This window comes from Galeopterus variegatus, unplaced genomic scaffold, assembly GCF_000696425.1.
Source record: "Galeopterus variegatus unplaced genomic scaffold, G_variegatus-3.0.2 Scaffold510, whole genome shotgun sequence".
In the NCBI taxonomy this organism is placed as follows: domain Eukaryota; kingdom Metazoa; phylum Chordata; class Mammalia; order Dermoptera; family Cynocephalidae; genus Galeopterus; species Galeopterus variegatus.
Window position 1 is genome coordinate 486,076 of NW_007726621.1, and position 25,638 is coordinate 511,713.

A 25,638-nucleotide genomic window follows, 5' to 3' on the forward strand; every position below is an offset into this window, starting at 1 on the left:
TCCCCGCCTGTTTTTTGGGGGGGGGGGGGGCTGGGGAGTGTAGGGTAGACTAAACCTTGATTTCTAAAATGTTGCTTAGATTGTTTGCTGCTTCAGTGTTTGCCTTTGGTTAGATTTATATCAATATTTTTGTAGTTAATGAACCTGATTTTTTTAACTTGGAAAAAATTGTTAAATGTTAACCGGAGATTGTTAGAAACTCAGACTACAGACATAAACTTGTGAATTTCTTGTTAAATGTTAAATGGTGAGCTTTAATGTGGTTTGTTTGAGCAGCTGAGTTGTGTTTGAGAGCTGTAGCTGATAATATTTTTAAAATGTTTTTCGGTGAGGTCTCATCTGTTCGCCTCTTCCTCATGTGAATGGAATGTGGTGCAGCATGGAGCCCCAAACAGGATACAGTTGTTCTAAGCATTCTTCCTATAGCGTGGTAGGCCCTGCTAGAAAGGCAGTCTCTCAACTATATTTTGGCTTTAGGCTATTTTTAAAGTATGGTTAACACTGACAATGACCTGAAAAGAGCTTTTAATCCATTAATAATATTGGGGGATAAAAGTGTTTTGCTTTAATTGAATATTCAGTTTTAAGTTAGTAATTTTCATTTGGATTTTCAAAAGCTGTTTTCAGCATTTAAATAATAGTCTTGTGATTAGGGCCATATTCTACTGTGACTTTCATCAAATGGTAGCTCATTGCTTCCCCTTAGGCTGTGGAAGTTCCTCATAGAATGATATATCTTTAGTCTTGAATTACTTAGTTATGCATGAGTTCTAGTTTCTTTACATTCCAGTGCACCTAGACCCATGAAATGTTTACTACAAATTAATTATAAGAGCTGTAGAATCCATCTGCTTTTATTTCAATATGTATATTTTTGTTTTTAAGCTAATATGTCTCTTTGAAATGTGTTAGACTTGGAGTAAAAAATTAATTGGTTACATTCGATGTTGTACATGGTTCATTTGCTACTTAAAAAAATCAGGATGTATTTTAACTATATCGTTCTCATATATTGTTTGCCTTTAATTCTTTCATAAAGTAGAAACACTCACATATTCACAGTTGCTCATTTAATACATGTTCAAACATTTTTTTAACAAGTACTATAAACCTGTTTATCGGCCTTGGTGGGAACATATTTGTAGTTTAAATGTAATTGTACATTTTAACATTTGCAAGTCTGGCCCTTTTATTTGTATGCTTTGGACTTTAATTTGTAGATGATTGTTAAGTGTTCATGTATCAGGAATATTCTTAAGAGTACTCAAATTTGATCACTGTGAAGCTAGTCTTTTTATTTTTCTGGTAGCCAAAGTTTACCAGTGACTTTCAATAACATATCTTAAGACTTGAGAAATTATTTTTTATTTTAATCTAGAAACTAAACCTTTTTTCCCTAATTAACTCGGAGTAATTTAATTTAAATTGTTAGGTTGGCTTGTTGAAATTTATCCTTAAAATTCTGGCCTACTTTGAAAAGGAGAGTTCTAAGAGGTTCTCTTCAGAAGAATGTTTTTCATATTATAAAATGACTAGGACTCATAGGAAATGCAAACCACCTGTATTATTTGCGTAAGAAAGAGGCACTGAAGAGAGGAGAAATTACTTCTTTTTCAAATCCTATTTAATTGAATTGTATCTTTAGCTTCTTAATACTTTTTGTGGACCTCTTTGTTAACTTTCATTGGTTGACCTGACATGGTACTGTTTGAAAAGAAATAGAGCATTTGATAATGTTTAATGATTAAAAGTCCTCTTGAGAAAGGTGCCAGTATTTTCTAGTTTACAAAAAATAAAATGACAGATATAATGTGAACAACATTTTTCATAGTAGAGATCAGCTGAATTAATATCTCTTCTCATGTATTTCATGTCAATCAATTTTATACTGATGGACCTTTTAAAATCTAAATCAAATAAATGCTTTCTTGGATTTCTTACAAACTTTAAGTCATTTGTTAAGTGAAGTAATGAACAGGATTTTATGAAATGATAATTTTAGGAATTTAGTCTTGGCAAATGGAAAATGTTAGATGACAGTAGTAGCCAGGAGATAGCTGAACAATGTGGGGATTTTCTATTTTAAAATATAATTTCTCACCCAAATAAAAATACTTTTGATAAATATGTAGTACTTAAAAGGTAAGCCTAGGACATAGGAGGGAGGATGTTACTGTGATTAGATTTTCTAATCATAAATATTGAAAATAAGTGAGCTTGTAAGAGAATTTTTCATGTTATTTCAACTAAGGAAAGATGTTATTTATAAATTCATTGTGTAGATAGTGTAGGAACAAATTTTGTTTAAAATATTTGTTTATTCTCATGTGTTTTTAGTTTTTCAAAACACTGATACAGACTTCAAATCAACTTGAAAATCCGTTTAGAAATTTTTTAAATGTGGAAATTAACTCCTTAGAATCCACTCCAAACCAAGGATCCCTGAGTATGTTTATTAGTTGTGATTAACAAGAAGTTATACAAGTATTTCTTTAGGACATAATAAGAGATGGGGAAAACATAATGGCTTTGGAACTCCTGGGGATTTTTACTGTCTATGCCAAACGCTTTGTTTTGTAACCAAATGGTCACACAAGTTGGCTTGTAGTGAGAAAGATTTCTTCATGTGATATAGATAAATTAGAAGTTGAGTTGATTGTTAATTCCATTTTACAAACTTTGATTCTTTTATGTAGTAAAGCCACTATATGTTTTTAAGATGGTGGAATTTTGTTTTTATTTCCAAGTTTTTAGAACAATGTCATGGATATAAGACACTTGGTTTTTATTCACACATCATCTACTTTGAAAGTGAGTAGTAGTCATTAAAAAATGCATACACGGTGTCCTTATGTCCTTTCCTCCTCTTCCTCCTTTATTCCCACCCCACCTCAAGATATAAGTTAAATCCTTAATGTAAAAGATATCTTTAAAATCAAAAGACCTTGATTCACTTTTTAAAAAAAGTTGTGGAGAAACTTTACAGCAATGTAGGTTTTGTCTAGTTCTTTTTACAGGTCTGTTCCTACTCCATTCCTCCATGCCGCTCTACTGAAGCAGCTGGATTTTTATTTGTGCTTGGGGCTGGGATGGGGAGTACAAGGGGTGGAGTTAAAAAACCAGATGCTTCCTGATCCTTTAAAATCCTGCTTAATGTGAATGAGCTAGAAAAAAAAAAAACTGCATTGAAATTATAACTACTCTCTCTTTTATAAACTATAATACTTATAGTTTAAAAAAGAGGGGGTAAATAGGCTTTCTGACCCAGTTTGCTTTTTTAGAAGCAGTTTCTCTTTTTCTTGTTAAGCAGAAATTTTTATACTCAAGAATACTTGATTATATACCTTTTTAAAAATAAACAACTGGAGCTTAATGTACTGGAATTTTTTTCATATCCATGTAGATCTACTTTGTTCCTATTTCAGAAGTACAAAAATCCTACTGTATGGATAAAAGCATTATTTTAGATTATAATATGAAAACTAATATTAATTGGTATACTAAGACCATTGTGATGATACAATATGTTGTGGTGATATATATACACTTTCACATTTTGAGGATACAGCTCAGAAAATAACCACTGGAAATTTTTTGTTTTTTTGTTTTTTCTCTTTGCAGACTTTCAAACCCCTGGTTGAAAAAAGTCTACCCAGTTCAATTACTGCAGTAGAATTCCTTGTAGATAAACAACTGGACTTTTTAACTGAAGATAGTGCCTTTCAGCCCTACCAGGTAAGACATTTTAGATCACTTTTGAAGTTAACTATTGATTAAATTTCATTGATATTCAGATATTGATTCTTTTTAAATATGAAGTTTCAGCTAACATCTAGGCACGCAAGGAACCCAGTATGTTGAATAAATTTTGATTATAGGATAAATGATTTATTTATTCAATCGATAAATACATACTGAGAACCTACTATGAGCAACACATCATTCTGTCACTAGTGAACAAAATAAAGTCCCTGATGTTTTAAGTAATATTCATTGCTAGAAAGTAACTGGTTAGATATTAATATAAATTATCTTTGTCTCAAATTCTGAAGGTTAAGAATTGGGTCACCAGCATACATACCAGTGTAGCATAATAGCAGTTCATTTTCTCAGGGGATATGTTTCTTTAGATTGTCATTAAGTGAATTTTAGAAATGGAATTACTCAATTTAAATACAAGTACGTTTGATTGGGAAAACATTTTCCAATAGACTATTAGATTTACATTATGTGTGGAAATTCATCAAAAGTATTAAGCTAAATGTTTTTTAAAATTTCTAGTGAAGTTATTCAGTTAATATTTAATTAAGTAAAAAAGCACCAGTTCTTTTATATATTTGGATTTGAGATTGAATTAAATCTATATATTATTGGTTTCTTTTTACTTATATATCTAAAATAATACAGTAATTGTACTGAAAGAAAGCTGATTGAACTAGTATAACTTTTTTTTTTCCCTAATGGACTGGAAAGTTAATACTCCTGTTTCATTTCAGACTAGTTAACTGTTTTTCAAAAAATAAAATGTAGAGCCATTGTTTCCATGGAAAGAACAAGGGCTTGAGTTAATGAGCAATGATTTGTTGTGCATGGAGTTATATAATGCTTAGGGAATTAGAGGTCTTCCAAAATGAGATGATAGTTCCTTTAGTGTGTTATTTCCTGTTTTGAAGTCTACATAGATGTACTTTTGTCTTTCCACATTATTTTTCTTCTTTTTTTAAATGGCCTAATTTTTTGTACTGTTAGCTTTTGTTCTTTGTAATATTTATAGCTAAAAATGCATAGCAAATTCCAGTTTAATAGTGGAGGTGTTGGAATTTTTCCCTTGGGTTTTATTTTGTTTTTAATTGTGAATGCCATTGAGCTTACTGTAGGCTGTACTATCATTTGTTTGATATCTAACAGTCATTTAGGTGGAGTTAGAGTAGGTGACTGTAGGTGAAATCAAAGGAACTTTGTAACTGTGAATATTTTAATTCTGTGGTTCTGTTACTAGCACTTTGGTAGTTTCAGCTTGGATTTGATTTAGAGAAGCGAAATTGTTACATAGAAATTACTTTTAAAAATAAACTCTTGCCAGGTGGCCTAAAACCTGCAACATGTTCCTTAAAATTATAATGGTTGAAAGAATGTGCTGAAGGTGGGGAGAGGGGACCTCTAACATTTTAAAAGTTTGCTAATCATTTTTACTGTTTATTAAAAATAAAGGCACAAGAATTTAAGTCAAGTGGTTTGGTGAATTGGTATGATTGTGTCTTAGTTAGCTATTGAGACTGCTCTGCTAGGACTTCTATATATGTAAATTGATCTCTAGCCTAGAAGAATACTATATCTTCCACAGGTAAAGTGATTCACTTGACATTTCAACCATTTGTTTCCCAAAACATGTGAATTCTCAGGTCTGAGAAATCAGAAGGAATTATTATTATTATTATTATTTTCCTTTTTGTCTTTTTTCGTGACCGGCAACGGATCGCAACCCTCAGTGTCGCGCCCGTACCGGACCGGGACCGGCAACGGGATCGCAACCCTCGGTGTTGCGCCTGCACCTTGCTCAGCCAGTGAGCGGCCGGTCTGTATGTGGGATCCGAACCCTCGGTGGGAGTGCCACTGCGCTCCCAAGCGGCGCACTGTAGCAGTGCGCCACCGGGCTGGCCCCCTTTCTCACATCTTTAAATTTCATAAGGCAATTTGTGTTTAATCTGGGTGCTAAATATCCTTTATAAATTTTTTAAGTAAGAGGGGGAAAATGTCTTTGGAAATGGCCTTTGTGTACATATTTTTTTAGTCTAAAGTAATGACAACACATAAGTTTTATTTTTAAAATTCCCACAAATGATGTTTTGCTATGAATCTAAGTAAATGTTTTTGCAGTGGTGGGAATTCACATCCATCACCTTTCTCCCCATGTTCTCAGCATTTTATTCTGTAACTGTATGTTCACTTTAGTTTTTTTGCAGTTGCACAGCCCTATTTTTTATTTAATCAGAATGATGCCATGGATATCTTATAAGGTACTTGTTAGGAAACAGATGATTTAGGATTAATACAAGTCCTTTCACTTTTAGGTCACTGGTTTGAATCTTGCCCTTTCTTCTCTGAATGATTTTAATACATTGATGGCAAGTATTAAGTTAGTTAATCTGGTTGGCTTTTTAGGTGACATGAAGTTGGATATTCTGGGAATGCAACCATTATAGATTTTGGTTTTCAGTATTTTGGAAAAAAGGTGGACTGAGGAGAGAGATTGAACCAACATCTTACAAACAGTATAATGGATGCATATTAATTAGGTCACTAAAGCAACATGCCATAGTATTGTTAAGTGTTTTTTCCTTCCTTGTACACACAAATGAGTTTTCAACTTCCTCCTTTTAGGTTTCCTGATCATGCCTGGCTGCAGTTAACTTTCTTTGAAGTAGAGGGGGAAGGGAAAGGGGAGAGGAAGTAGGAGGGAACTGCAGATTCTACTGTGTCTTTCAGCTGGCTGGGAAGAAGGAAGAAAAAACAAATTATTACTTCTTAAAGATGCTTTTAGTAGGTTTATTTTTTTGTCAGTACTCTAATTTCTGTGATATTGTTGCTTTACTTTTGAGTATAATTACAGAACTTAAAAAAATCTTTCTGTTAAATTGATTGCAGTTTTGATAAAATTTACATTAAAAAGTTTGATAATGAAATAGAACATTCAACTTTTAACATGATTTTGAAATCATCATCTCTTGGATTTTGAATACTGGCCATGCATACACCTGCAGTTTTCAGGTTGGTTACTTCATAGAGGATATGGAAGAGATTACTTCTTACCTGAAAGTTATACGTGAATCATACCAATTAATCTGGCTTGGTCTGGCTTGTTAGTTCATTATTTTTTAGGGATCACAATCCTCTTTGCTTTCAAATGTAATAAAGAAAGAAAACAAAGGGCATTAGTTAAAACCATTAGAGATTTAATGCAGAATGTTTGTCCAAGGTTATACCTTGTGTTTATCTTATTGTATATTAAAATGCGTTGTAGTAATGAGATGTTTTCCCTAGAGTAAGGTAAAATCATAAATCCTAGACCTTAAGGAATAATCCTATTTGAAGTCCTGGGTCACAATGAACTGGTAAAAGTTTTTGGTAAGGCTATTAATACTATACTTTCTGTTATTGTAGAATATAGACATTGAACTACTTTACTAAATACTAGGTACATTACTGTTGTGCTAAGAATTTCTAGTTGACAGGAAAGGGAATGTGAGGAACAAACCTTAGTATTTTCTTAGTACATGGACTAAAGATTGCTTAAAGACTGAATGAGAAGAATCTTATGTAATCTAGTAAATGAGTATGTCTGGACTGTGCCAGATCTGTATATCTATTTCTGTAGTCCTTCAGTGATAAAATTGTTTTTCCAGTATGAGTTCATTTTAACCCATAATTCTTCCATCATTGATCATATAAATGTATTGGCTGTGGTTTCAGAATATCCCTAAGGTAATATTGCTCAACATATCTGGTTTACTAAAAATAACTCACAGAGTTGCCTACGATAAGTTAGCAATAGTTTAGGGAGTAGAGTATGGCAGAGACATGTATTTTTTTCTCCTAAATTTGTATTTATTGTTCTATGGAGTTTGGAATTGCTTCACAACCAGGCTGAGATAATGCAAGTGAGGTGAAATTTAGCCCCTAATCAGCCAAGGTGAACAATTTACTGGTTGGTTGATTACTTTGTTTAGTTAAATATTTGACAAAGTGGTCCACTGACAAAGTTTGAAAATTTTGTTCATAGAGATTTTGCTTATAAGTACCTCACAGCACTATGATGATATCTCTAATAGTTTACAAAAGAAAGTAAACAGAACTTACATGTGCTTTGGGAGGGTGGGGAAAGGACTTGCTTTTTCCAACTTTTCTTTACCTTCACTCCAACGTATAGTGCAGACAGATATATCACTTTACAGCATTTTTAAACTATAATATTCCTATAATGTGAATAGGAATTTGACCTTGTGCAGTATTTATTCTGTGCGAGAATTCCTCTGAGATTTGTAAACTCTTTTTGACTTCCAGAAACTGCCCAGCAAGCTGCTTTTTTTAACTTTTTTTTTTCCAGCTGGACTTGAACTGAAAGGTGTGTTTTATAGGAATTTATAAGAAACACTGGAAACACATCTCCTATTAGGATATAGGGATTTATCCCTCCTCCTTCTTTACTAGAGCCCTTAGTTTTAATGTTCTGCTGACTGTTGACGCACTTGATTCTTTCCAAGAAAGGAGTCTTTAATTGGAAATTTTACGCTTAGACTCTACTTCCCTTTGACTTACCCTTAAAAATTTGAAATGTCTGGCCTTGAAGACTTCTAGTCTGACTTTATGCATTTAACAGTTAGTTATCTAAATGCTGTGTTTTCCCTATTCACAGCACCTTGCTAGTCTCTTACTGGTTTTTAAAAGTTGATAAAAGCATGAGTAATCGTTTTTATTTTATTTTCAAGGAATTTATAATCTGTGACAAGAATTTTTTTTTTTTTTTTTTTGTCTTTTTGTCTTTTTCCGTGTCCGGCAACGGATCGCAACCCTCAGTGTTGCCCCTGTACCGGACCGGGGACCGGCAACGGGATCGCAACCCTTGGTGTTGCTCCCGCGCCTCGCTTAGCCAGTGAGCGGGAACCGGTCTGTATGTGGGATCTGAACCCTTGGGCGGGAGCGCCGCCATGCTTACCAAGCGGCGCACAATCCAGTGCGCCACCGGGCTAGTGAGCGGGAACCGGTCTGTATGTGGGATCCGAACCCTTGGGCGGGAGCGCCGCCGCGCTTACCAAGCGGCGCACAATCCAGTGCGCCACCGGGCTGGCCCTGTGACAAGAATTTATATAAAAAAGTTTCTTTAAAAAAAAAATTGATTTAAGGAGCCAAAAATGCATAGTTAAAGACTTCAGCAATACAAAAATAAAAATCAGTAGAAACTGAAATGGTTAAAGAAGTTTCACAAAGGAGGTAAAACTTGAATGGAGAAGAAAGATAGAGGGTAATCCAGACATTTGGCAGGAGGGACAACATAAACAATGAGTTGGAGGTAGATTAATGGGTACAGTAAAATATCAGCCTAACTAGAGAAGAGAGTTTGTTTTTGAGTAGTAGACATCATAAGACAATATGTCAGACAAAAGAGGGAAAGGATTGCTAAGCACAATTAGCAGGAGAGTAACAAAATCATCTACATAAAAATGGCATGCTGATTATTGTAAATATCAAAGCAAGCAGCTAATGGATTGGGTCTTTACTAGAGTTTTTTGTCCTAGAGATTCAGTGTAGCATAATGGTTAGGAGCATGAATTTTTTTTTTCCTTTGTCTTTTTTACTGACTGGTAACGGGATTGCAACCCTTGGTGTCGCGCCCGCACCGCGCTCAGCCAGAACCGGTTTCCACATGGGATCCGAATCCTTGGCGGGAGCGCCGCCGCGCTCCCAAGCAGCACACTCTCCATTGCGCCACCGGGCAGGCCCAGGAGCATGAATTTTGACATCAGTTCAGGCAAACATGGTTTTACATCCTAGCTTTTTTATTGCTATCTATGTGACATTCAGCAAGTCTAAACTGTTCTAAATAAATGGTTTCCTCATCTCCTAATAAAATAAAGTTACCATCTACCTGAGCATTGTTAGGGGGATTAAATGAAATGATATATTAAAGAGCTTATTAAAGTATAGAAACTGCTTGAATGAAGGAAGCTATTATCTAGACATGTTCTAAATTTTGTAGATGCTGTCTTAAACCTTTTTGGTGGATATTTGATACTCCTTTCTCTTCCTGCCATTCAAACACTCATTGGACATTTTTCAGCCACCTTCTGCCTCTCTTAACAATCTGTCTTATTTGTTATTTGTCTGCTCTAGAACTCTTGCCATTCTTTTTCAGCTGGTGCTAGATAAACTTTTTCAGCTGTCAGTACAACCCTTTGTCAGTGTGTAATAGAACATATTCTCCCCCTCCTCCCCTGCTGGTGGGTAGGGGATCCTTACCCTTGACCTTGGTGTTACAGCACTGTGCTCTAACCAACCAAGTAACTGGCCACAGAACATGTTTTTGTATAGTGTTTTTTCCCTCTCAAGAGTTCTGCAAAATAGGGAAACCGGGATTATTTTATTCAAACAGTACATATTGTTTTCTGTTCTCTATTTTTATTTGTTCTGAATTATATTTTGGCAGGAATTGAGCAAATTCCTAGTTATTCCTTGAATTTTCATATGCATTTCCCTTTTTCATTTCACTTTGTCCCCATATTAGCATTTAATTAAAATGTAGAGGCTTGCTGACCTAAAATTGGTAAAATGAGAACAAGATTGTAGAATATTCACACTGTACCAAGAGTGTAAAAAAATACAGGATCATAGCCGTAGCTGTGGGTGGACTACTGGTTGATTATTGGCTTGTAGGATTAGCATCCATGGGTAGGCATGGCCTGGGGGTGGTCTAGGAGATGAGGCCAGAGAAGGAAGCAGCTGTTGTGTAGTACTTGGCTTTATTCCATTTGTAGTCAAAAGTGACAGCTTGCAATAGTAGAGCCAAGCTGAAGCCTGGATAGTAGGGTGGACGACAAGAAAAGGAGAACCAGTAGCTAAAACAGAGTCATTGTACTTCCTTATTTAAGGTTTTTTTGTTTTTGTTTTTTTTTTTAAATTAAAGTTGGTACATCATGTTTTAATATTCAGTAAATTTGTTCTTTATTTATTCTATTTAAGTATAGCTAAAACAGAGTCATTGTACTTCCTTATTTAAGGTTTTTTTGTTTTTGTTTTTTTTTTTTAAATTAAAGTTGGTACATCATGTTTTAATATTCAGTAAATTTGTTCTTTATTTATTCTATTTAAGTATTTTTTCTGTTGCCTTCCTACTTGATTTTATATAACTGTGATCTCCAAAGTAGTTATGAGACATGCTTAATAAGGTCCCATAAATCAGGTATTTTGATTTACCCCAGTGCATATCTGCTGCTATTAAAAAAAGAGTTCTTCATTTGTAAAAATTGGTTACAAAACTTGGTGTGTTGCACATGTATCCATGGAGTCCATGAACAAGTTATTTTGACTGAAATTTGGCCCAAGTATGCATGAGACATTCTGCAGTACTCAGATTAAAAACATTTATAAGTCATTGCAGTAGTTCTCTCCTGGTGCCAAATCAGTGATCATATGCCGAAAAATCTGCCAGTCTCTTTTTAGTTTTTTGTGGCTGCTGTTATGAATTTGAAATATGTGAAATTATACTTGTAGATATCAGATTCCAAGGGGTCTAAGCCATCACTTGTTACCATTGAGAAAGATTCTTTAGTTTCTTTTTGCCAGTTAAAATAGGATGATACTATTTATTTATTCCTTTTCCCAATTGTGAAATTTTATGAAATTATGGCCATATTATTTAAAATTTCAAAATTAAAATATTATTTCTAAGTGTAATGTTAATATTCTGTCTTTTTAAAATTTGGCAATTCTCAATATTTCCATGTGCAATTTTTAAGTTAGTTCTTATGTTAGCCTTATGAGGAAAATTGATTACTTTATTATCTTAATTTTGTTATAATGCTTTCAGGGTACGTATATTAATTTGTTTAATTCACACAACTCTTTGAGAAGTCTTTAATTTACAAATGAGAAGGTAGCAAAAATGGAAACCCACTTAAACTAGAATAAAGAAAAAAATGAAGGTGGGTATTATAAAGATACAGCAGACAGTGTCATGGTACATCTGTAGCAGGAAAGTACAGTTGAACCTTATTCAGACTGAAGTTGGGAACTAGAAAGTCAGGAACTGATCACATTTTTTCTCTCCTCAGTCTTTCTTTAGACAGATTTCTTCTGTTTACTCAGGTTTTAGGTGTCAGTGTTGATTAGCCCAGCTACCCCCCACCCCCTTATTTTATATCAAGACTTTACTTGTTTTACTAGAATTAGAGAGAGATGGTTTGGGGGAATGAAAGGCTGAAAGAACAGGTAGAAAGAAATAACATGGAAAGGAGATAATATGTGGTGGTAATTTTTACAGGCAAAAAAAGTGAAGTTTAGTGAAGATGAAACTTGGTATCAAGGTTCATACAGCTTAGTGGTAGCCAAAATAGAACCTGAACTCATAACTTTGGATTCCGAGATTATTTCTGCTGTACCACCCTGCTTTTATGAGCCATCAAATGGGAAGTGTCTCCTATTTGCACGTCATTCTCTTTCATTTGGCACTTCGGTATTTTATGACTTTTCTTCTTAATTTTATTGCGCAATTTCCTTAGACTTTCCACACACTGTCAAGCTATAATATAAATCTGTGCATTATCTTCAGATTCATATGTTCCCTAGGCAGAGAATCCAAAGAGATTAAGATGTTTTGCAGTCTTCCTGCTTTTTTTTCAGCTGTCCAGTTGTGTGAGGGTGTGTGCATGCGTGTGCATATAGGTAGGTATTTTGAAGACCTACGTTTCCTCAAAGTTGAAACTGAACAATAAAATACTTGGAAATGAAGCCGTATCAGCCTCTTGCCAAAAGGGTTGTCCCTAAAATCCAAGTCTTCCTAGGCTTCAGACTGAAAACATAACAATAGTAGTAGTCCTTAATAAATAATATATTTGAGGGCCTGCTGTGTTTATTCAGTAATACAAATACCTTGGCTTCATAGAGCCTATAATCTAATGGGGGAAACATACATAGAAAAATATTAATGTAAGTATAGGTAAAATATAGTAAGTAGCAGACCACCAGGGAGGTAAATCTACCCTGGTTATGGGACGGATACAAAGGGTACGTCCTTATTCTTGGAATAGGTGACCCCTGAGCTGTCTCAGGATAAATATGAATTAGCTAAGTCACTAGTACAGCAATGTTGGTTAAATACATGAAGTCAAGCAAATAAGCAGAATGTGTGTTGGATGGTCCGTTTATGTAAACCATAATGATACCATTTTCTTGTGTAAGTGGAGTGATGATGATAGAGAAGGAAGCCTTTTTAACCATTTTTAGTTGGGTCATCCACCTGACTGGATTGTCTCATTGAGTAGAGGAATAACGAGCATTTGTTAAAAAGAAGCAAACAGTAAACCTTATCATTTTAACTATTTAAGTGGCATTCAGTGACATTAAGTACATTTACAGTATCATACAACCATTACCACTACTATCTGTTTCCAAAACTTTTTTTATCATCCCAAATATAAACTTTGTATTTATTAAACAGTAACTCCTCATTTCCCAATTCCTCCCTCCCCTAGCCCTTGGTAACTGTTTTACTTTCCTTGTCTATGAATTTGTCTCTTCGAGGTACCTCACAATAAGTGAAATCATACAACAGTTTGTCCTTTTGTAAATGTTTATTTCACTTAGCATAATGTCTTTAAGTTTCCTCCATGTTGTAGAATGTTAGAATTTCATTCCTTTTTATGGCTAAATAATATTCCATTGTATTTATATGCCACATTTTGTTTATCCATTCATGTGTTGGTGGATATTTGGGTTGTTTCCACCTTTGGGCTATTGTGAGTAATGCTATGAATATCAGTGTACAAATATCTGTTTGAATCCTTCCTTTCAGTTGTTTTGCGTATATACCTAGGAGTGTAATTGTTGGAGCATGTAGAAATTTTAACTTTTGGGGGAATACCCAGATGATTTCCATAGTGGTTGCAACATTTTTTGTTTACACCAGCAATGCACAAGGGTTCTAATTTTTTCTGCATTTGTGCCAACACTTGCTTTTCATTTTCTTGATAATAACCAGGCTTCAATGGGTGTGAAGTGGTATCTGATTGTGATATTGATGTGCATTTTCCTGATGATTAGTAATGATGAGCATCTTTTCATGTGTTTATTGGTCAACAGTATATCGTTGGAGAAATGCCCATTTTTATTTATTTATTTATTTATTTATTTATTTATTTATTTATTTGGCCGCTGGTCAGTAAGGGGATCCAAACCCTTGACCTTGGTGTTATCAGCATCACACTCTCACAAACAAACCACCGGCCAGCCCCAGTTAGTCTTTTTTTTTTTTTTCTTTTTTAATATGGTATAAGGTAAGAGTCCAGCTTCATTTTTTTGCATATGAATATACTATTTTCCCTGTACCACTTGTTGAGAACATTGCCCTTTCCACATTGAATGATCTTGGTACCCTTGTTGAAAATCAATTCAGTACTTGTGCTACAATTTATTTCTGTTCTTTCTGTTTTATTCCCTTGGTCTATATGTCTGTCCTTATGCCATACTATTTTGATTACTTGGGGTAACAGTTTTTCACTTTGCTACAGCTACATAATTTGTTCAAATGATTGTTAACCCTAAGATAAATCATACTAAAGTATACTATTCTGTTTTGCCATGGAGATTTTCTAACGAACCAGATCAGTCTTTGGAGTATAACTCCTGTCATATAAATCATTAGGCACTAGAACTGCTTTTAAAAGAAGGGATATTTTTAAGATTCAAGGAAAGAAGATCCTGCGATTGCTGAGCTATACCATATAGTCATTTATTTATTGCTATGTGCTAGTCACTGTGTTCTAACTGAGTTTAAAGACAGTAGAATACTTGATTCTCTTTCAGGTCAGGTGGAGGGACATAAATATAATTATAGCAACATGCCTTAAGTTCTAAAATAGAGGTATGTACATAGTGTTCTGCAGTGTGGAATCAACTGATACAGTAATACCAGATGTTTGTCTGTTTCTTTTTCTTTTATTTCTTCTCAGAAGAAATATTTTCTTTTATTTCTTCTCAGAAGAGTAGTGTTCTATTAGAAGCAAGATGGGAAAAGAGATAAGGGGAATATTAGTGGTGTTTCTCAAAAGAGTGCTATATTTGGGTTCTCTAGGGAAACAGAACTGTGGGGTGGGGTGGGGTATGTGTGTATGTCCATGGTGTGTAGAGAAAGACACACAGAGAGGAGATTTCAGTGAATTGGCTCATGCAGTTGTGGAGGCTGATAAATCCAAAATCCATAGGATGGGCCAGCAGGCTAGAAATTCTGGCAACAGTTGATGTTGCAGTCTCAAGTTCAAAGGCAGTCTGGAGGTAGAAGTCCTTTTTCCCTGGAGAACCTCAGTCTTTTTACTTGAGACCTTCAACTGATTAGATGAAACCTGCCCACATCATGAAGGGTAATCTGTTTTATTCAAAGTCAGATTTAAATGGTACTTCTATCTAAAAAATACTTTCAGAGCAACATCTAGACTGGTGTTTGACCAAACAGCTGGGCACAATGCAGCTGGGCACCAACAGCCTAGCCAAGTTGACACATAAAGTTAACTGTCATGGGTGCTATTGATAGTTGATTCTTTGTTTTGTCATGTGTTGTTGGATGGTAGGCATCTGTGGTTCTGGCATAGTAAATGCCTTTAGCACCTTCTCCTAATCTTTAATGGATAATCCACACACCTCCCCCAACCCCTACCCAATTTTCAGTGCCCTCCCAGCTTTGTATCAAACCATTGGGCTAGATTAAGACTTAAATGGAAAAGCAGATTTAAAGCAGTCTTGCCAAGTTAACTTATAAGTGGTGGTCAGCATCCTAAATATGAGAAAGTGTATATCTTCTTTTCCTTTCTGAGTGGTTACAGTAGCTCTGCTTCCTCCTCTGAGTCTTGATACTGTGATGATTTCTCCTGGCTGTTCACAATCCCTTACCAATCCAGTCTAATTCTAGATGAAATTCATAGGTCACTCAAGCATTCTCTGAGATCTCTAGACCTAGTTATTTGATAAAGGTTATTAATTACAAATGAGTAAAATGTTTCTGTCACATTTGTACTTAAATAAGGATACCTGTATATCCCACTGTATCTGTAAATGGTATAAAATAATAAAGAATTTTTTTAAAGTGCTTTTCCAGATGCTCTTTGTCTGGGAGTCCAGTACTATACATGGAACTAATTCCCAATTAACAACCCTTTTCCCCTTTGACATTTATGGAATTCCATTTTTTTGGAATACAGAATTCTATATAATAGGGATGAGTTAAAAATCTGGATATATAAAGTCTCCTTGTTTATATAAAGACTTCAAGCTTAAAGGCCTTTTAAGACATTATTCAGTATGTGGATTTCAGAATCAAAATTCCTAAGTCATTTCAGAAGGAGGGATATCTTGTTTCTCTCACATCCACTTCTTTTTTCAAGGAATTAAGTTCCATCACATTATTAACAATTTCTTCCAATGCTTAAGAAAGCCCAGTGGTGAGAATTTTTCTTATGTTTATTGCATATATATATATTGGTTAGGAAAATTTGTGTCATTTGGTAGCATCTGCCTAGCATGTTGTTAGTGTTGGAGAGCTTTGTGAAGCTCTACCCTGGCCAAGCAGGAATAATGTTCACTACTAGCACTGTAAAGGAAAGTATTGAACTAGTGATTTATTTTTATTGGTCTTGATCACTTCCATGGTATCTCTTTCTCATTTTGTCTTGTATATAAATATACATATCTGTTCTTATATTTTTATGAATTCAATTTGGTTGGTAGCACAACTTGGGTCACTCTCCGACTTTCCCCCCAGAACTCCTAGGACTTTACTGTGTCTGGTTTAGTGCTAATAATATTAGAATCAGAAATAGTTTACAGATTGATCAAATTTTAACATATAGAGAGAACCAAAAGCAGCACACAGTAATTATAGAATAAGTTGCCAAATTTTATCAAGATTTTATTTAAAGATAACATATCTAGACATGTACATACTTAAGTAAAATTTATTTTCTCAGGGAATTTTGGCTTTTTCAGGGTAAGCAAAAGTTTACATCTGTTAAAGTATCAGAAATTGGTAGTAGAACAACAGACCAACTTGGATTCAGATCCCAACTCTGGTACTTTACTATCTGAAATGCTGGGCAGGGTATATAACCATTTAACCACTTAATTTTTTATTTTTTATCTGTAAAATAGGTATATAATACCCATTTCATGATATTGTTGATGTTGTCTATGAGATAATAGTTATGAAAGCACTTTGTACTCTAAAGATTTTGTATAAAGAGAATATATGGTAGGAGTTCAGAAAATAAATAGGTCTATTTGGATACATCTGAGTTCATGATGTGTGTACTTTTAGGAAGCCCATTAGACAGGCTGGCTGGTGGCTTAGTTGGTTAGAGTGCAGTGTTATAATACCAAGGTCAAGGGTTTGGGTCCCCTTACTGGCCAGACACCAAAAAGTAAATAAATAAAACTATTATTATTATTATTATTAATTATTATTATTATTATTATTTTAACTTCTCAATATACATTGTAGTTGATTTTCGTGTCCCTTTACCCATTCCTCTTTCCCCCCTCCTTCTTTCCCCTCCCCCTGCAACTACATCATATCTGTTCATTTAACAAGTTCAAGGAATTGTTGTGATTGTTGTGTCTCCTTCCCCCCACACCATTTATTGGTTTATATATTTATTTATTAATTTTTAGTTCCCACAAATAAGTGAGAACATGTGGTATTTCTCTTTCTGTGTCGGACTTGTTTCACTTAATATAATTTTTTCTAAGTTTGTCCATGTTGTGAATGGTAGTATTTCATTCTTTTTTGTAGCAGAGTAGTATTCCATTGTGTAGATATACCACAGTTTTTTTAATCCATTAGAAGTCATTGTTTCTTAAACTTTGAGGTGACAAAATAGATATTATTCATAGCCTTTACCACAGGTCACATAAATGGTGAATTTCCTACATTCTCATAGTTTCCTCCTCTTTTTTTTTTTCAGCCAAAGTTCTTCTGTGATGGTATCATTTCAACTATTCTGAATAGCACTGTAATTCCCTTATGCTTCTGTCTTGCTGTTACAATTACCTTTTAATTTCCTATCTTGGAACAGTCCTACCATTTCTTCACTTTCATACCCTAAATCTGCACTGTCCCGCTATTGGTTGCCACTGGTCAGATATGACTGCTTAAATTAAGTAAAAGTAAACTTAAAATTTCCTATCTTGGAACAGTCCTACCATTTCTTCACTTTCATACCCTAAATCTGCACTGTCCCGTTATTGGTTGCCACTGGTCAGATATGACTGCTTAAATTAAGTAAAAGTAAACTTAAAAATCAGTTTCTCCATAATACTAGCCACTTTTCAAGTGCCCAAATAGTCATATGTGGGACAGTACAGATACATAATATTTCCATTGCAGAAAATTATGTTAGACAGGCTTGCCCTAAATGTTGAATACTGTAGGAGAAAATTATACCCATATATTTTTGTGCCTTTGCATTGTTTGTAATTTCAGCTTAGCCCTTTGTATCACTTTGTATGCCTCTTGTGACCTTCCATTTCCTAAAGTATTTATTCCAAATTATGACTGCTCTACTCAACTATAATTCTTCTCTCAATAGGTGACCTTTCTCCTGCTGCACAGAGGAAATTGAGGTTACAAGCAGGAACCCCCTTAACTTCCTGTTCTTAAACCTAGTTTTGCACCTTTCCTTACCTCATTTTCCCTTGTCTCAGAGATGTGTCTGTTTTTACTACTACTACTTAATTTTATGAATATTTTTTGGGTACCTGCTATGTCCCTGGCACTATCCTAGGTATTTAGGGTACAGCCATGAACAAAACAAAACAAATTTCCTGCACTCATATAGCTTACCTTGTAGTGGGAAAATAAAGCAAACAAAATAATTACTCAGTATATTAGAAGATAACAAGTGCTATGGAGAAAAATAAAGCTTGGAAGGAGATAGGAAGTGTCAGCTGGAACAGAAAATGGAAGGGTCCTAAAGCGAGAGCATTCTAAGAATAGCATACTACATTTGGTGGGACACAGTCTGTGAATCAAACCAAATTTGGATTGAAAATATTTGAGGAAAAAAATCGGGGAAAAATGGCATTTATACTGAACATGTACTGACCTTTTTTCTTTGTCATTATTCCCTATACAATACAGTGTAACAAATCTTTACATAGCATTGACATTGTATGAGGCGTTATAAGTAATCTAGAGATGATTAAAAGTATATGAGAGAATGTGCATAAGTTATATGTAAATATGCCAATTTATATCAAGTACTTGAGCACCCATGGATACCAAAGGGAAGACTATGTATGTAGATACTGAGGTAAGACTCTATATGGAGATTAGTAGAAAATGATGTCAGAAAGGTTATAAAGGTAGATTAAGTAGGCTTTGTAGACTATTATAAAGACTCTTTTAAAAATCGGATTAAGTTTGGAGTAGAAGCCTTTGGAAGGTTTTGAACAGAAGAGTGATGTTATAAAAGTGTTTTCCCCTATATAATTTTAAACATATACAGACATAGAATTGTAAAATGAACTCTCATGTACTGATCATCCAGCTTTAACAATTATCAATTCGTGACCCAATGTTGTTTTATCTTGTATTACTTTAAAGCAAATTCTACAAGCCATATTATTTTATTCCTAAATGTTTCTCTTTATGTATATGTGTACATAATAAATTAAAAAGTGTCTATATCTATATCTATAGTCAAGTCTCATTATTCACAGTGGTTGTGATCTGTAACGTCACCACTTCTCTGCAACACCAGAATTAGAGTATCATTATGTTTACTTATTTGCTTTGTCCTGCATTATGCAACCACCAGGATTAGTATAACAACACTGACATTACCACCAACAGTATAATTGCTGAAAACAGTCTAAACTTTTTGCTGCAGTTGTTTTATCCTTTGGATATAACCCACTGGGGATATATTCAGTCAGTATATTGTATATTGTGTTTTGTAGTCTTTTGGAATTGTCTCTGCCTTGTATTTTAAAAGGCTAATCCCTCTCCTTGTGTTCTACAACCTGTCTTCCCAGATATTTTGCTCCACTTACCAAATCTTCAGTCGATTTCTTTTATTCTTCATGAAATAAATAAACTCAACTCTCTGTTTTCTAACATAACAAAATAAATAAAGGTCATCTTATGCCCATTGTGCCTGTGGCCTTATCTTACTCCTTTGCTTTACAGCTGGACTTTTTATAAATATAATGTGTCTTTTTATATCTGTATTTCTTACCTCCCATAACATCTCTAGTTATTGCAGCTTGCTTCTGCCTCCACTTTTACAAAGCCAGCATTGCTAAGATCACTAATAAACTCTTAATTACTACCTTGAAAATTCAAGTCTTCATCCCTTTTCTACTGAATCTTTGCATTTAACACTGGATCACTGTCCTTATGGAAATTCTTTATCCTATTGCTTCTCTTTATTAGTCCTGGTTGGCTGTTTTTTCTCTGTGTAGTGTGTGTGTGTTTGTTTGTTTGTTTGTTTTGGTCCTTGTTTGTTTTTCTGGCGGCTGGCCGGCACTGGGAGCCAAACCCTTGACCTTGGTATTGTAACACCATGCTCCAACCAGCTGAGCTAACTGGCTAGCCCTCTCTGTACTTTTAATGTTGGATGGTTTTCCAAAGTGTTTCTTTTTGTATCTTCCCATTTCCCTATTCATCCTAACTAGTGTCATATTTGCATTTTTTTAAAAAAAACCCTATTTTCTGGATCCAAAACTCTAGCCTAGACCTTCATACTGTACTATTACTTATTTAGCAACTGTTTATTTAGCATCTTCTATATGCTAGGCACTGTTCAGACAAAAATTCCTGTCCCCAAGGAGCTTAATTCTAGAAGAGGAAAGTAGGTAATAAATGTGATAATTATATAATTGTGATGCACAATTTAATAAATGCTATGACAAGATAAAAACACTGCAAAAGAGCAATTAGGAATGGGGAAATTAGAGTATTTAATAGGATAGTCAGTGTAGGTATCATTGAGAAGGTGAAGCCCGTATATTCTACTGCCTCCTATATTAAGATTCAGCACTCAGATCTTGCTTTTCTTCCTCATCATTCTGTATTACAGCTGATGACATAATCACATCTGTCCCGTTTTATCACTTAAATCAACATCTGAGAATGTTTTAGATTCCTCTCTGGCCCTTATTTATTGGTTTCCAAGAACTGCCGATTCTGCCTCTTTAACATTGCATATACATCTGTCATCCCATCTCTGTTGTAAGGCTTTCATCCTCACCTGGCTAGACTATTACAGAGCTCTCCAAATAGGGTCCTTTGATCTTCCGCCTTACCTACTCATTTAATCTATTATATTATACTTAACAGTTCTCCCCATATAACATACTGTTTCATTCATCTGTGCTTGCATGTGTATTTTCATCTGTCTGGAAAGCCCTTCTTTTCTGATTTTTTATAGTCTAGCAGGTGCCCTTGCATTTTTGAAGTTCCAACTGAAAAACCTAGGTGTCCATGCTTCTCTCAAGTCCTAACTCAACTGTTTCCTCTCTTGTGGTACTTTTACGATATACCTAACAAGATCATTTCCCTCCCTTTACCCTTTTTGTGTTACTTCTTTATTCTATATAAAACTTTTAAATCTGTATTGTATGTGTGTGTCTGTCTTTGTTCCAATTGTATTTGTGTATCTCTCTCTGTTACCCGGGACTGTTAAAATCCTTGAGGGCAGGAACTCTTTCTTATATATATTGCCAGTCCCTTGGCACAGTAATTGACATCAGGTATTCAAAATCTTGTCCCACGCTTAGACTATTTCAGATATAAATCAGTAAACTAATCTGGTTTTCTCTACAATAGCATATGAGAAGCCAAAATGAGAATTTTAAAAAAGTGATGATGGTAGATTGGCAGCTTGACAGCAAAAGAGGTTACAAAAGAAACCAAAAAGCAGTTACAACTCACATTTTGTCTACCTGGGACAATTTGATATAGAGGTAACACTTTACAGCAATCAGTAATTATGACTGCATCATAATAATCAGTAATGATAACAACCATGAGTATTGATGAAAAACTAGTTGTATTTAGTGTTTTTTAATGAAAGAGCTTGAAATATTTTATTTAGAATTAATAAAATTTCATTAAATTTTCTTCTGTAAGTGGTCTTAAATTCCTTTTTTTTCTAGACAAACTAAGCATTTATCATGCTTCATTCAGTTTATGTTCTCTTCTTTTTTCTGATTGTATTTTCTAGATACATTAAATTTATCCTTTTAGGGGCAGCACAAAAAAATCACTGGAAATTATTGTGAAGTACATTATGTATACTACCTTTTAAAATAATATTTAGGTAATTAAAGTAATTCTTGTATTATGAAACCTTAGAATTGTAGTTTTAGCTCCCCTCCTTTTTTTGTTTGTATAATAACACATTTCTCATGTATTTGCATTGGCTCTGTGTAGACCTCAGTGAATGGAACAGATAAACCTAAATAGGTGTCATAAAACACTTAGTGACTGACTTGGCAAGTCTCTCAAGTCACAGGACTTGCTGATTATTCCAGTTTACACTAGACTATAGTAGTTCTTTCTGAGAAGAGTTTATAAGTTTATCATCTCCATAGCAGTATATGGGAAAAGTGAGAATCAGCCCAAAGAGTCTGTGGTGTAGTATTAATTTAGAAATTATATTTATTGCATTTAATAGTTTTTAAACAACTTTTTAAAAAATGTTCATTCTATATGAACAGAATATATGTCTACTTCATTTTATATGGGTCAGAATAATCATTAACACGTTTGTATGTATATGCTGTGCTAGTTCAGTATTAGTTTGTTCATAGGAATTCTTAGTAGATATCTTTCCCCCAAAATACTATGCAAGCACATAATTTTATTTTTTTCTTAGGTTGAACTCACTCCCCACGCTAGGAATTTTTTCTTTTTAAACTTCGGTTTTTCTGAAAGAGTATTTTCAGTTACTACTTTGCAAAACATTAAACGCTTCCCAGGCCTTCCTGAGTTTGTTCAGTTGTTAAGTTTGAGGAAGCTGCAGTTAGTAAATTGTGGTTGACAGATGCTGTAAGCAGGTGACTCAATAGGTTAAACTATTATGACTTAACTGTGTAAATGCCATGCTGATAAATAGCTTGAAAGAAAAATTGCCTTCCAGACTTTTAACTGATATAAAAAGTTTAAAACTATTACTAAAGGTATCACGAAGAATATTAACATGTGGCTTTAGAAGGAAACACATTTTCCTTCAAGTGTTTTAAAAATTTTTTTTTAATTGTTCCAATTTTTAATCTGGTAATTCTGAGAGGAGAGGACCTTATACCAATGATGTTTAGTAAGTTCTAGTTAAAATACAGAAATAGCACATGTCTGGATAAAGTTTATGAAAGAAAATATGTTTATGAACAGTCAGTTTCAGTTAGATTAGCTGACAAACCCTATTCGTAGTTATTTTTAATTAATATAATTAAAATAAGCTAGTTTATAGCTATTAACCTTGATATAATCGAACAGATAAAGCAAGATATGTATTCATTTTGTTGTGATTTGATGTAATAGGACATGTATATTAATATAGTATATCCCATTCCAAAATTATTCTTGAGGGTTTTGATAAGTGATAAATTAGAGTCTGTTCTGTATGACATCTATTTAAAATCTTATAATATCATATTCCTGTGAACAAATTTAAATTTAGCAAACATCATTTTCCTTTTTAAAAAAATTTTTTTAATGGCTGGCCTGTACAGGGATCGCACCCTAGACCTTTGTGTTATCAGTACCACACTCTAACCAACTGAGCTAAGCAGCCAGTCCCTCATTTTTAAAATAACAAAATAATTTGGTAAATTGGATTTCCTTTCTTTTTATGTGGCCATGTTATTACCATAAATAAATTATTAAAAACCCAGCAGGGAACATTCAAAAATTGGACTTTATAGATGTGTGGATAGGGAAAGGATATGTGGGAAAGGCCTTGACATTAGTTAGACATACCCTTGCTGATATCCTTTCCAGCCATGTCATTTGGGGGATATGATCTAATCTTTGAGTATGTTTTCTTATCTGTAAAATAGAATAATATCAAACTAGCAGAGGTGTTGTAGGATTAAATTAAGTTAACCTTTGTGGAAGTGCTTCTCTATGTCAATTTTAAATTTTAAATTTACACTGACAATAAATATGCTTAGTCTTAAACAGATGTTTTGTGTATGTGTGTGACTGGCCAGTTTGGAGATCCAAACCCTTGACCTTGGGGTTACAATGCTGTGCTCTAACCAACTGAGCTAACCAGCCAGTCCTTAAATATATATTTTTTAAAAGAGTGGAAATAGATAGGGGTTAATTTAGGATATATTTAAATTATATTGAAACCTAAGAATAGTAATCATTTAGAATGATTGCCATCAGTGCAGAATCATTAATTTTGGGCTTTGTGGTGTTTTCAGGAGTGTCAGATATGACATCCATCATATTTTGCTTCATATGGGTTAAATTTGAGTTAAGTTGCAAAGCCCCAAGTATTGGAGGTCCTTTTTTCAAAGGTAGAAATATAGAGATGAGCTTTGTAAGAGTGAAGGGGCCTTGGGCCCAGGATACTTAAAATAAGAAATCTTTCTGGCAATAATTGGGAAATGACTTAATTTTGGTTTTGTTTTCACATTGACTTTTTAAAATTCTTATGTTGACAAAATACTTACAAAAATAAGGTATTTAGGGCTGGCCGGTTTTGCTCAGTCAGTTAGAGCACAGTGTTATAACACCAGGGTCAGGGTTTAGATCCCCACACAGGCCAGCCACCAAAAAAAAAAAGAAGAAGGTATTTAATCCTTTAGTACAATATCTGAAGTGGCACATTAAGTTTTTAAAATAAATATAAAATATGGTTTATTTTATATGATACTTCGTACATTAAAAGTCAGTTACTTAAATTTGTATTTTCTTGTTAGCTTTCTTTCCTAGAAAGTTCATCAAATACATAATAAAATGTGTCTTCACATCACAATCTGTTAATCAGTGAGGAAAACGTATTTCCTGTAGCTTGGTAAAATCTGAATTTTATAAATTATCACAAATGTATATTATAGAATTAAAATTTATGACCCTAACAGTTTTCATAAGACGTTCATTTGTATAGTGGTATAATTAGTGTGTTAATAGAATTGCGTTAAATAACTCATACTTTTAATAGGTCTTTAACTATTTTTATGAGTTTTGTAAAAAGTCTAAAATTTTAAGTATTAACATGTTAAAAGATTTTTTAGTGGTTTTTATGAAATTAAGGAGTTCATATCATAAGGGTGTTAAGGGAATGCAAAGAGTGTTTACAAATGTATTGTTATCAACAGAATTTCTAAACTGGCTAATTTCTATAGAATAAGCTCATTGTATTTAACTTTCAGATTGTATTGAATCTTTTATTGAAACTAATATTCTGCAGATAGAAATTTAATTTATAACAAAGGAAATGATTAATATCAACAAGTTTATCGGCATCAGTCTTTTGCAGTTTTAAACTAAATTCCTTTTTCTCATTATAAAAGCAATACATGATCATTGCAAAATAAAAAAATTTCAGGAAATACGTAAAAGTATAGCAAAGTTAGCTAAAGAAACCACATTTAATATTTGACATATATCTTGCATATATATCTTACTATATTTTACTATGTTATATATAAAGATTATAAGGATATATGTCTCTATAGATATAGATGTATATTCAGTGATGGATGGGAAAGTTATTGCAGACCAGTCGGAATATCAATATGCAAAGGCAAGAAAATATTAAAGGAAGAAGTATATTGCAGCAACTAAAAGTTTGAAGTTCAAGTCAGACTGCCTATGTTCAAATCCCTATACAACTATTTAAAATTTGTATAACCCTGGGCAAA

At 33.8% G+C, this 25,638-nt stretch overlaps 1 protein-coding gene across 1 annotated transcript in view; it reads left to right on the forward strand.

The window, feature by feature from the left end:
- JMJD1C (jumonji domain containing 1C) overlaps positions 1-25,638 on the forward strand; it is a 297,310-nt gene that overhangs the window by 215,114 nt on the left and 56,558 nt on the right. Inside the window, exon 3 of the mRNA XM_008569549.1 lies at positions 3,622-3,735. The gene's annotated coding sequence lies outside the window, so the exon portion shown is untranslated. The remainder of the gene's footprint in view (positions 1-3,621; positions 3,736-25,638) is intronic.